We start from the raw sequence: 13,376 nt of genomic DNA, 5'->3' as shown, positions 1-13,376 counted from the left end.
GTAGCTGTAACTTTTTCCGAAAGCTTCATCGGTTAAAACGGCTATAAACTTATATTTCAAGACATAATAGTTCAAGAAAACTGAACAACTATTAGTTCTCTCATGAAATAGCTTAGAACTTATAAATGAAAGGTGTTTTCAGTTTTTAATTTTAAATCCCAAGAAATCCCAAGAAATGCGTTTTTGTTGAAACTTTTTATTAGAATTGTCCTCGATTACTACCATCTACCACAATATGAAAGAATTTAATCATTCAACTTATTGGAAGAGCAGTAGCCGTCTTGGCTCCTGAGTCACAAGTTGCGGGTCAGTTTGGTTGCAAAGTCAAGTTTGGAAGAAAAAAAAATCTGTTTTTTTTTATAACATTTCTAAATTGATAAATTTGTGCAGGAAATGCACTTAGAAATATCTGTACTACTGTGGAAGACGTCAACGCCAACGATATCAATTAATTTACGTGAATAATTGTTTACAATTTCCATGTGAAAATGGATATTGCATCCTCACTCCAACAACATGGGTCTATTTAAGATTTCCTCCATCAGTTAAATAATCCAACCCGACGACATAACCCGATTACGGCAAATGCGCCCAAGCTATTGAGGTAGTTTTTCACAAAAACGGCGCTATACAAATTTTAAAATTGTCACACAAAGAACGATCTATGAAAGTATTCTTTCGTAGATCGTGAAAACCGAATCTGTAAAACCGAAAAAAGTTACGTGAAACGAATATTTATTCAAGTACACCTTTGTTGAAAAAATATTTTCCCCGATTAGTTATATCTTCAAGTAGGTACATACCAGCGTACTTCAAGAAAACTTCGCCTCAAGTATTCTTGTAAATAAAATATGTTCTTGGAATGACGTAATTCACCGTTTACAAACCACTCTCACCAAAGGAGAAAAAAAATTGTGAAATTTTGGATTATTTTGCTCTCATACCCCATTGCTGAATTAACTCACCACTTTTTCGGGTTGTTCAAAGAAAAATTCAAATCCCATTTAAATAACCAAGCAGTTTCCACCTAAAACTTATTCTGTACAAGCCAGAATAATATTCAGATAAAATATTTCCCTCTGTACTAACTTGTTTATCAAATTGTTTTTCACAGAACACAAGATCCACAAAAGATGTATGAGATTAGTTTTATCTTCTGTACGGAAGGTTTTCAAATATGATAGAGTCAACTGAAAAAAAAATTGACAAATTCTTTGTAAACGAACCTACTTGAAGTTAACGCAAATATTTTGAAAACACGATATTGATAGAGTATCGCTATTATCCTAAATTACCTGCTAGGTTGCTAGTACATATGTGTAAATCTATACAATAATGTGAATTATGTATTGTAACACATTAATTATCAAACACGTTAATCAACTTCATAACACATAATTATTTTTCATTGTTGAAGGATAGGTTGGCAGTTATTAAGTTGCTGTTTATAAGGTTTTTACTAGTACCAGGTAAATACCAATTTTTTCACATTAAATCTGTATACATAAACAACGTCCATCTATTAATATATTTTACATGCGTTCTTAAGGCGACTATCTCATAAAAGCCGCAGTAAAAATGACCGAAAAACAGTAATTATTTATCTTAATACCCGAATCTGTCTTAAAACTATTTATTGTAGTACACAATGGGACATAAACTACGAAAGCTGAAACAGATATTATCTACCTAGATTTTAATGGAGACAATAAACTTTGGTTAGTCATTCAGATTAACGGCGGAGGAGGAAAGATAATGGATAATATCTGTAGGTATGTTATATGTTAGATAAAGCAATTCATCGGAGAGAATCTCCAGGTAGACAATATCTCCCCTTGCAATATAGTACCGAACGTGCCTCAGCATCCGCTGCTTCACAGTTAGACCAAATCTCGGAACGGTATGAGAAGACAATGCTCTTTTGAATTGGAATTCCACAACTCACGCTAAATTAGGAGCAAGAGGGGTTAGCGTTCCGAGTGCGAAATCTATTGCGGATTAATCTTAAAGTTTTATTGGGCTGATCCGGGATGCGATGTGACATGTGATTTGGCTGTCACCCAAAATTTTAAATTACACATTAATTTAATGAAATTGATGTTTTAAACGGAATCAGAAAATAATTGAGTTTTAAAACTTAATTTTCCACCGATTTCCATGTTCTAATACTAATTGACCGATCGCGAGATTAGCAAAGTCTTGTTTTAACTCGATTGTTTTGCATTTCGTCTGCCTACAAAATTGTTCGTACGTTCCGTTTCCGTTTTAAGATGGTGGAAATTTTAATGGTTCAGTAATGATTTTTTTTCAAATGCGAAATCGTGGAGTTAAAATTTTCGTATTCGTTTTTTTTCAATAATATGGAACCCACCTGCCTAAAGGTAGTTTGAAAAAAAAATTGTCATTTCTTTGGACAAATTGTATAATTTTTTATTAGAAATCAAAAAAGTCACTATAAAATATGATGAAAATAAGTATTTAAGTAGGTAACTACTTACAAATCGCTGAGGAAATTTTGGTTTTGATTTATTAAATAAGAGAATATTAGAAACACACTTTTGGAAGCGATATCTACTGTTTACAAAACTACTAGGGCTTTACTAATAAACGTGTTTGAAATTTTTTCACCACTAAAAAACAAGTATTAACGTATCTTAAATGGTTGTTCATCTACTTGTGTGAAATTAAATACACGTTTATTGGGAAGGAGGATAGCTTATATTTGTAGTACGAATCTTATACTCATAGTAAAAATCTTAATTTTTTTACGTAATTATTTTCAGATGTTATTATTGTGTTTGAATGTTAGATCATTTGCAGGAAGGAATTTGAATTATTGCGTTATCTGAGAAAGTGTGAAAAATTTATGAATGTTTTAACATTTAACAATGGGATACAAACGTGAACCGTATTAACTCATATTTATAATATTCATACTAAAAAAAATAATTTGTCACTTCACTGGATTTAAATCCAGTCTCATAAAAAAATCTATTAAAAATCAATAAATCGGAAAAATTCAAGGATTTTCTTTATATTTTCAATAACATTAGTTTTATGCTAGCTTTAATCAGCTAATTTTAATTTGAGACTCGGGTATGGGTACCGCTGCCCCGGGAACCATTCGTTGGATAATCAGCACCTCTGCCATAAGTCACCCTAAGTGGTTGTTTACGTTTGGTGACTTAGCAGGGGTGCCCGGGTTCATAGGGTAAGGTTATTCTAGGACTTGCTTCTGCCCACCTACTGTATGGCGGGCCGGATTTGAAGATACTAGTTGAAGGATATCTTTTTAGGTCTCTAGCAGGACTCTCAACCCATCGCCTTGCACCGCGGTGATAGATTCAAACCCCTGTCACTCCTTAACACGCTGACCCCTAGATTCCTACCTACCCCTCATACCTTTTTTTCCTTCCCAGATCTTCCTTTCCTTCCTTTAAAATAAACCCTCCATAAACAAACCTCCCAATGATGACATTGAGGGAAATTATTTTCTTGTGGGCCTCCTGTTTGGAGCTAATGTAAAAAAAGCTTCATCATTGATTAGATTTCACCTAGTCTATGACATACTTTCGACGTACCCCGTTTATGATTGAAACATTAAGCCCTAATACTGTAGATTCGCGATAGTGTATTCAGTAAATTCACATTTTCTTCGAAAAGCCATTTTCTTGGAAAAAGCAAAGTTGTGAGTTTTTCAGATATTGTAACCCCGGAATAAAGAAGAACGCCTTTAGATAAGCATTGCCGCCAAAGAAAATCCAGTGTAAACCATAGAGATTCTCTGAATGTCAAGAAAATTGAGAAGATTCAAGAAGTGTTAAAAAATGGCCATGAGCTGCGATTATTTGTTCATTGTTTTTAAAAAGTTGATTCCTTCGTAATTGAAATTTGCCCACAGATAAACATACAAGAATATAAGAATCTTTATTGATTCTAATTATTATAATAGGTAATAATATTTTGTAAAAATTTACTACATGAGTCACTATCACCATTTACTACTATTAATATGAGAGTATGGAATGTATCGGGAGCATCTCCTATCCTCTTCCTATTTTCCTCTTCCTCTCCCCTTCATTTAACACCAAATTAATTTTAAGATATTAAAACTTCATTTCCAATGAATTTTTGCAAAAGAAACTTCTGTGGCTTGACTTTAGTTAACCTGTATATTTATAATGATAATAACGCGACAATAACACCTGTCAAAGATATTTTTTTTACTGTAGCGATTATACATACAAATACTTCAATTTCCGCGTAAAAAAATTTTTCGGCGTGTAAATCAGCCTTGATTTTTTATATTTTTTTTATACTGAATACCTCACAAGAGTCCCAACTGCTCCCGTCTGGAGCCAGTGAGACTATGGCATCCCCAATTGGGGGATGTTATTTATTTATGATTTACTTAGTGAAAGGGTTATCTAATAGATTTGGATGCTTTTGTGTGTGTAAATTTTGGTGTAAACATTTCAGTTTCTGAGATAATTCTAAACAAAAGTGCCATTAACCACCGAGAACATCGATTGGTCATTATCTTACCTGGTGAGTTCACTTTTCAGTGCTCCCATTGGCTAGTGCTATTTCAGTAACCAATCACAAGACATTTCCATCATAACAAAACCAAATACGGATTCTCGTAGCATTTGTTCTTCAAAATAAATTTATAATTCCTTAAATGTCCTCTGATGCGACAAAACCTTCTCGCGATGAATACGGTCATCGTAAGAAAAAAAGAGTACTGGACATTACGCTTTCCCCTAATGCCAAAAAAACAGGTCCAGAGATTATCACAGTTGAACCTCATTATGAAGATGATGACTCGGATGATGAGGTATCCCGATGCTCAGATGAGCCTGACGTGTCTCCCAGTGCCTCTGGAGTGGAAGTCCTAAATGACGCCCAATCTCATCTGATGGCACTACAAGACGTCCTGGTAGAAATAAGCTCAAAGGTATCAAAGGAACAGCAACTTCGAGTTTCAAGAAGCGTATCCGAAGTTCTCCAAGCCGTATCCCAATTGCTTCTGGGAGCGCGAGGATCAGCGCGAGGCTATGCGCGCTGATATAGTATCGGTTACTGCACAGCTTCACATTGCGAGAGGAGAAAAAAGGAGCGAGCGAGAAGAAAATAAGCACCTACAAGAAAAAATCCTTCAGCCGGAGTCAGACCTTGGTCCTGTCATGCGTAGAGCCGCTGTGGCAACGGAAGCTAGCCTTTCATTTGCAGACATTGCCCGAAATATTTTTGCGGACGCTGTTTGGAATCGTCCTGAAAAAGCATCCAATCCCACAATCACACGCACGGGGATTCAAGTGGGAAGCCCAAAGCCTTCGGTGTGTATTTTTCCCAAACTAAAGGCCAAAGATAGTGAACGAACAAAGCAGCTTATGAAGGACACTTTCCGACCTTCAGATCTAGGTGTACGCGTGACGGGGGTCCGGAAAATCAAAAAATAATGGTGTGTTACTCCAGACGGCGATAAAAGAAGACTGTTAAAATTTTTTAAATGCCCCAGCTCTTGTCAATTCTTCAACCCTGAGTGCCCGACTGCCGACCGAGACTACCGAGAGTCATGTTTTTTAATGTTCCCGTAAACTGACTGATGATGATTTCCTGCAGAGCAATCTTACCGGCATCTCTAGGATAACTGACGTTGGGAGCACCATAGCGAGCTGAAGGTTTAGTCACCTAGCTGGTGCTCGCATAGGATCAACTTGCCACCGGGTCTACAAGGTGCCTGCTAAGCTGCGACACATCCTAGTGGAACAGGGAAAGGCCTTTGTGTACTGGACAGTGTGCCGCGTACGTGATTTTATTGGCCTCACAGTATGTTCCAACTGCCAAATGATCGGACACTCTTTCAAGTTCAGTAAAGATCAAACAAGATGTGGTCACTGTGGCCAAGATGGTCACGCTCGCGAAAGTTGCCCTAATACTGCTGCGAGGGCAGTTTGCGCCACCTGCATCAGATTTGGAAAGCCCGCCACTCATCCTACCGGAGACAGGGAGAACTGCCCAGCATAATTAGCAGCGTTTTCGAGGGATTTCTCCACGATCAGCTATGGCGTCTAACTACATAGATGAAGACAATGATGTTGACTTTAAGAGAACTTATAGGTTCGACCAATGGACGGAAGAAATGGTAGAAAAAAACAGTGAAGTGGGAAGTTTTATATGTGTGCAAGTTAATATACGGTCAATCTCTAAATATTGGGATGTTTTACATGATAACCTCCAAAATTGTTGGAAAAATATAAATATATTAATGTTATGTGAAACATCTATAAAAAGTGAACAAACTTTTCTTTTAGAAATTCCAGGTTATAATAGCATTAGTTACTGTCGCAAATCCAAATCGGGAGGGGGTATAAGCTTATATATCCGGGATACTTTAATTTTTACACAAAATTCATATTAAACAATGTTTTTCAAAAATATCTCATGCCTAATAACATTACCTAATAATACAACACTTAATGTTCTTGCTATTTATAGACCACCAAATCTTAGTAAACAATCTTTTATAAATGAGCTTTCCTCATTACTAACCAAACATTTGAACCGTAATGAAAATGTGTTAATATTTGGTGAAATAAATATTGATTTGCTAAATTATATTGACGCCATAACGATCAACTATGAAAACACTCTTTCAAATAATTATTTTACAAAATGTATCAGTGACGTTACGAGGGAAGCCATAGCTAAAGGTAAAGTGACACGTGCCTGGATCATATATTTGTTAGGTATAATAATAAGCACAAAGACACGGACATGCTACGTGCTTGTGTATGTGACTTTATCATTGCTGATGACTTTACAACAGGTGTGAGCATTCCATATTATAAAATGAATAAACGTATTGTAAATGAAGTACAGAAGGTCTCAATTTTATCCCAAAAACGTATAGATTGCTCTATTAGAAATTATAACTGGAGTACTTTACTACAGACAAACGATTGCACTAATTTATATAATCAAATAAAATCCAAATTTAACGAATTATATGAAAATAGTAGATTAATCACAGATGTCAAACCTAAAGCTCGACTAAACTAACCTTGAATAATAAAATAATGAATGACCGAAGATATTTTATCAGATATTAAAAAAAAGATTTTTTATTTAACCGATGGAAAAATTCACCAACAAATACAATTTATGAAAACCAATATAAATCCTTTCGTAATTATGTCACCAAATTAATAATCAAAAATAAAACTGCATTTTATAATGAAAGATTTAAGCATCATTTTACAGACAGCAAAACAACCTGGGATGAAATAAATAAAATTCTAGGACGTAGCACAAAGAGTAACTGTGATGATGTAATATCTAGATATATGCTAAAAGATGAAATGAGAGCAAAAATGATGATTAGCAAAAATGTGTATTTTACACTTAGTTGTAATTTGATACGAATCATAAAATAATGCCAATTAACGACTTTAATGTTACTGTTCAACGAATAAACGTTACAATGTTTTTTTTTTGATAATTAGCTTATCAGGTAATCAAAAAGCCATATTTTATTACAGAAAAGTTAAATAGAGAATAAATAAAAATCAAGTTTAGTTTCGAGGGAACTTCTATCGAACACAAGTGTTATGTGAAGATACGATAGGTAGTAAGGAAACTGAGAGCTAAATTAATTACCCCTTTTACTCAACATAATTAAATTAATTGGATAATGTAATGTAAACTATATGCGCACGCCGCACACATTTTACTTGTATTGTCGTTACTTAGGTACGCGTATTCGAATAGATCAAGAAACTACTTTCAATGAATAGTGTGAGGCAAAAAAGTCTAATGACTACGAGGTATCAATGATACGGGTATGGGAACCGTCGCCCTGGGAACCATGCATTGGAAAACTAGCACCCCTGCCATAAGTCACCCTATGGTATAAGAGTTGGCTACGTTTGGTGACTTAGCAGAGGTGCCCGGGTTCACGGGGTGAGGTTTGTCTAGGTCTTGGCGGCGGATGCGTTTGCCCACTTTCTGCATGGCGAGACTGGTTGAAAGAGACCTTTTGAACCCATCGCCTTCATCGCATTCATACGTCCGTTACTCCTGGACACATTGAATATTCCTACCCATCCCTTATATCTTTTTACTTCCCAGAACTATGCTTTCCCTAAAACGACAGCACAGCATCCCCAAACTTAATATAGGACCTGACGGATTTTAGTATCAAGGCCCAGAGCTAATGTATTTTTTAAAATTTATTATACGTGTATTTACAGAAGAAGTAAGGCCAACATTTTGGTGTCTGTGAAGCTACCTCCTGGAATAATTATGTAACGGAACCAATGTACATTCATATGAGTAATAAATCGTAAAAATACATGTCATTACGTATCATTCATTTGATTCCCTAAAAGATTTGTCTTCAAGTTTGCTACACAAGTAGTGTCTGGAGGCTGACAATTGAATTCTCTGGAGATATTAAACTAAGAATATTCAGATTGCTTTTTATTTATATTTAGGCTAATTTTAATTAACGCTAAAAGTATAGTGTTTGAAGAAAATTTATCATGAACACAGAATAAATATTTAGGTACCTTCTTAATGGCAACCTCTCAAAAGGTTAAAACGTGTTTATTTTATCTTAAAAAGTGCGACCCTGTAATATCTGACTTTTATTTTCCTAAAAACGTATTTATCAAAAGTATTCAATTTCGCCGAGATCTCTTAGACGGCAAAAACATATCGGTAAAAGTTTAGGTCCAAACAAAGCTTTTAGTGTGAGCAACTGAGATATAATTTATCTGGGAGGCTTTTAGGTCAGAGAGGTTTTGTTCGGGCAATTTTACCAATATGTCAGCCAACCCCACGCGTTTACAGGATGAATGGCAATTTAACAAATTTACTTATCTTCCGCACTAACAAACTATTGGACTTATTTATTGGACATGTTAACTGAGATTTCTCCCTGGAAAAAGGGTTTATTGTTTGAGGGGGTCAAACAGTAGTTGTTATGTTTGAAGTTGAATGTAATTATCTAAACTTGTAGCTTATTGTTTTACGTAGAAATACCTTTGAGTCGTTTTATTTTAAGAGCCCGATGGTTGAGGCTAATCTAGCCCTAGGTGCCCAAGAGACGGCCTCTTAAGTAGAATAATAATCGAAAAGCTTATTTTCCTCAAGGAGATGCTCAGCGTGATAGTATAATTGCTTGTTAGTATATCAATGATGAGCCGTGAGCTTTCTGGTTCACAACCTAAAGTTTATGGTTTCCAATCCATTTTAATGAATTACCGAATGGTGTTAAAGAAGCTTGCCTTGCTGCTTTTCGTTGGTTATGCCTAAAAACTGTAAAGATTAAGTCTTAGATGTATTTTAAAGTGTCCTTAATGTAATATAAATAGGTTGTTAAAAGGTTTGTACCTACTAGGTTTAAAAATGTTATTTTTTTAAAACTAAATAAAAAAAAAACACAAAAAAACTCATGGTGGGCAAATAAAAGTACCTATATTAATTTAAAAGGTTATTTATTAAACAATATATCAATAAGTACATTTATAAGAGAGACCCATATTAAAAATTAACACTAACCACATTATGTATATATATATTTTTTTGTTATTTGTTATGGTGCCAGTTACTTCCTATATAATTCAAATGAACTCTATAATACCTATGTCAGTCGAATCGACTAACACTGTATTAATTTTATACTGTAACTCTCAATCGAAAGCGCTGTTCGCGCTAGTTCTGCAGCTGCCGACCAGGGCTTGAAGAGAGTGACCATGCTACGGGGGTGAGTGTTGCTTTATTCTATAATATACAACACCCCTGTAAGCCCATTCTGCGGAGAACACAACGTATGCATACGTTAGGTACTACCAACGTACGTTTTGTGCGAGAATTTTATATGTTTTTACAAGAATGAACTATTTATGTCAGAATAATAGAGAACGAGAAAATATCTTTGAGATTAAGTTATAGCCGGTTAGTACATATTAATAAATAAATATTTGAAACAATTATTTTAATTCTTTATTTTTTTTTGGCGTTTTGTAAGAAATGCCTGTAATGTTATTCAAATTGACAAAATGATTAGTCTTTACGTATAAAATATAATATTTAATTAGCCTTCTCTTGATATTAATGATAATTGGTACGTACCCTAACACTTAACAAAAAAAGTAATTATTTTATGTTATTTTATATTAATTTTATTTATTTTGTAAGAAACAAACAGCTTTTATATAATATACAATGATAGATATAAATACGCAAGTTAACTGAAGTCAAGCCACAGAAGTTTCTTAAGTTAAAGTTCAGTAGAAATGAAGTTTTAATATCTTAAAATTAATTAGGTGTTAAAGGAAGGGGAGAGGAAGAGGAAAATAGGAAGAGGATAGGAGATGCTCCCAATACATTCCATACTCTCATATTAATAATCGATCGTACGCATTACTTCATATCGATATTTCTTTAGGTTATTACCAAAAATGTCAATGCTGTAAAATTTTGTATTATATTGTACACATATACGAGGAATTGGGGATTTTTTTCGAATGTTTGTTCTACACGAGGGTAGATAAAATAAATCAGTTTGTCGGGTTGATCTAGACGGAATATGAAGATTTATTAAATAGGTAAGTTTTGGTGAAAGACTATTATTTAGGATTTTAAATAATAAGATTTGATCCAAAATTAGACGTCGTGTTTGGAGGAAGTTAAAATTAAGAAATTTAATGGACTCGGTATAATTTGAGAAGTGTAAGTTTAGTTTTCTCTTTCTAAGCCTTTTAAAACACCCTTAGCAGCAGCAATTTTTTTTTTAAATATTAAATAAAATATTTCACAAAAAATTCGAATTGTGTAAAGTAATATAAGTTTTCAAATACTACCCCAGAAACCGTGTCAAGAGATTTATCACCAGCCTGAAAAGACCATAATTTCATTGAGACATAAAATAGGTAGGAAGGAAGAAATAAATAGTAAAAGCAATCTTGGGAAAGGGGTGCGCGATAAACCTAAGAAGACGAACATTAAGAAATAAATTATTTGGAAATAAGAGACGAAAAAGGACAATATTGAGTGAAAACGAGGCTGAGGAAATTATAATATATCAGAAGTTTAAAGACGAGAATAATTTCTCGATGAGGTCGATGTCACGTTATTGATGATTTTAAGAAAATGGAGAATGGATAAAATGATGTTTTTTATCCTAAGACGGTAAAATTATCTACCTATCTAATCGTTTTTTGACGCGAAAAAAAAATAAACCGGATATTTTTAGAAAAACAAAGTACGATGAAATTGTGAAATTAAGAAGGCTCAAGGGCACCTACTACTTTTCTGAACAGTTTCAAGGACCAGATGGGTCCTTGTGTCGGTTTTTACGTAAGGACTCTAATTTTTTTTATTTAAACGATGTTATTATTAAATGATTATAAAAGTTGGCACAACGAACATTTATAAATACCAAAACGTTTTCTCATCCAAGGCAGTTTGTTCTTGTTCTTGAAGCTAGTAGAGAGACAACACATATAAAGAATAATGAAAATAAAGAAAAAAGAAAGAAAAATCAAATTTAAATACATTCACATGGCAGCGAACAACACAAGAACAGCCTTAGCTTAGATCAAGAAGGCTGTGAAATCTTATGAATATAAATCATTAAATCAATTTCAAGTAATTACTAATGTATTTTTCACTCGAGAGACTTTAAGCTAAATATTTTATCAAAAAAAGGTGGTTTAATTTTTAAATGTGCTAAATTTCACTAATATTTACTCCCTACAAAGCCAGTCTGGTTTCGTTTTCATCATGAGTAAATGATATTATCGTTAATTTGATGAATTTGTATTATCATAAAAATAGTAAAATATTAACTGCAACTAAATTTAATGTTATTATTATTTCTCTTTGGTAAACATCAATCAACTAGTGGTATTATTATTGAACATATTACCTATGGATAAACAACGATAATTAAAAATGACACGGCGAAGCTCGAAAATAATACAAAAAATGTTTTGTTATAAAAAAGCACGCATTCGTCAGTTTAAAAATTAAATAGTCTTGATTATTTTTTAGAGCGGTTATCTAGACAATAAGTTCCAGTTGTTTCAAATTTTGAAGTAAGTTATTAAGTTCCGTGAAATTTCCATTCAAGTACTTTTATTATTTCAGTTATTTAAAGCATCTGGCCCTTAATGATAACAGAATTTGGATAAGACTATCACATTCGTCATTTGTCATTTAAAAATAAAATGGTCTAACTTATTTTTTAAAGCGGACATAAGTTCCAGTTCTTTCAAATTTCGAAGTAAGTTATTAAGTTTCGCGAAATTTCCATTCAAGTGCTTTTATTTGAAGGAACTGGCCCTTAATGATAAAATAAAAGAACTTGAATATGACTTTCACAGAACTTGAAAATTATCTTTAAAATATGATGAATTTTTAGAATTCTGTGAAAAAATCCGTCTTAAATTTCCGCTTGTAATTTTTTATCGGGAAATTATTAATAAATATCTGTCCAAAATCTTTTGATTAATATCAACTACTCAAAAATAAAATTTCTCATCCTTTATTACTTGAAGAAATTAGGCTTATGTAAATTAAAATCAACATTCGTATTATTTTATGCCACTTTGATACATTTTGTGGGAGAATTGAATGTCGGGATTCCAAGAAAGAAAATTGAATTTAATATCTAATACGATGGTTAACATTGGATAGCGAAGTATGTTCATAATAAATTTATGTAAGCAACCAAGAGGTTGGGCGGTGAAAGCCAGAGTATTTTATATTTCTACTCACTCTTATCGTATAGTTATGAAGATAATGTAATCAGGATAATTTAAGATTGACTATATTCAAATATAAACACTAAGCAAAGGATACTATCTTATAGGGAATCATGAACGAGCCGCAAAATTGAGCTAGCTCTTTTTGTTTTCTTACGTCTCCCGGTAAACCGTTATATGGCTTAATAGAACGGTTACTCTTTTTTTTTAAATAGCGCCTTTAAAATTAAAAGTATTAATTGTTATTACATACTCAGATACGTGAACGACGTCTGGACTTGGACATATGTACCTACATCAACTAACTACATAGCAAATTTTTTTGCTCGTAGTACGAGGCGGCGTACCGGTACCAAGATTCGTACAATCATTCATACACTTGAGCTGGGAGCCGTATCGGGGGAGTCGTATCGAGGAGCACAGTATTCTCATTGCTAATGCGCTATGAGCTCACGGCTCCCGTTCAAGTAAGCTATCGCCTCGTTCAATTGAGTCGACTCTTTGAAAGAGTCTTTTTGTGAAATTTTGAGCTGGAACCGTTTTTCCCTCTTTTAATAAAATGAGTCATATCCCATCGCTAATATCTTACGTAAAAGCTCT

At 33.7% G+C, this 13,376-nt stretch overlaps 1 protein-coding gene across 1 annotated transcript in view; it reads right to left on the bottom strand.

Annotated features, from left to right (window-relative positions):
- Positions 1-13,376, bottom strand: part of LOC149426289 (uncharacterized) — a 322,323-nt gene that overhangs the window by 133,735 nt on the left and 175,212 nt on the right. The window lies entirely within an intron of this gene.

This window comes from Hesperophylax consimilis, chromosome 1, assembly GCF_061612785.1.
Source record: "Hesperophylax consimilis isolate HC1 chromosome 1, BYU_Hcon_1.0, whole genome shotgun sequence".
In the NCBI taxonomy this organism is placed as follows: Eukaryota; Metazoa; Arthropoda; class Insecta; order Trichoptera; family Limnephilidae; genus Hesperophylax; species Hesperophylax consimilis.
This window is presented reverse-complemented; position numbering and strand designations above follow the sequence as displayed.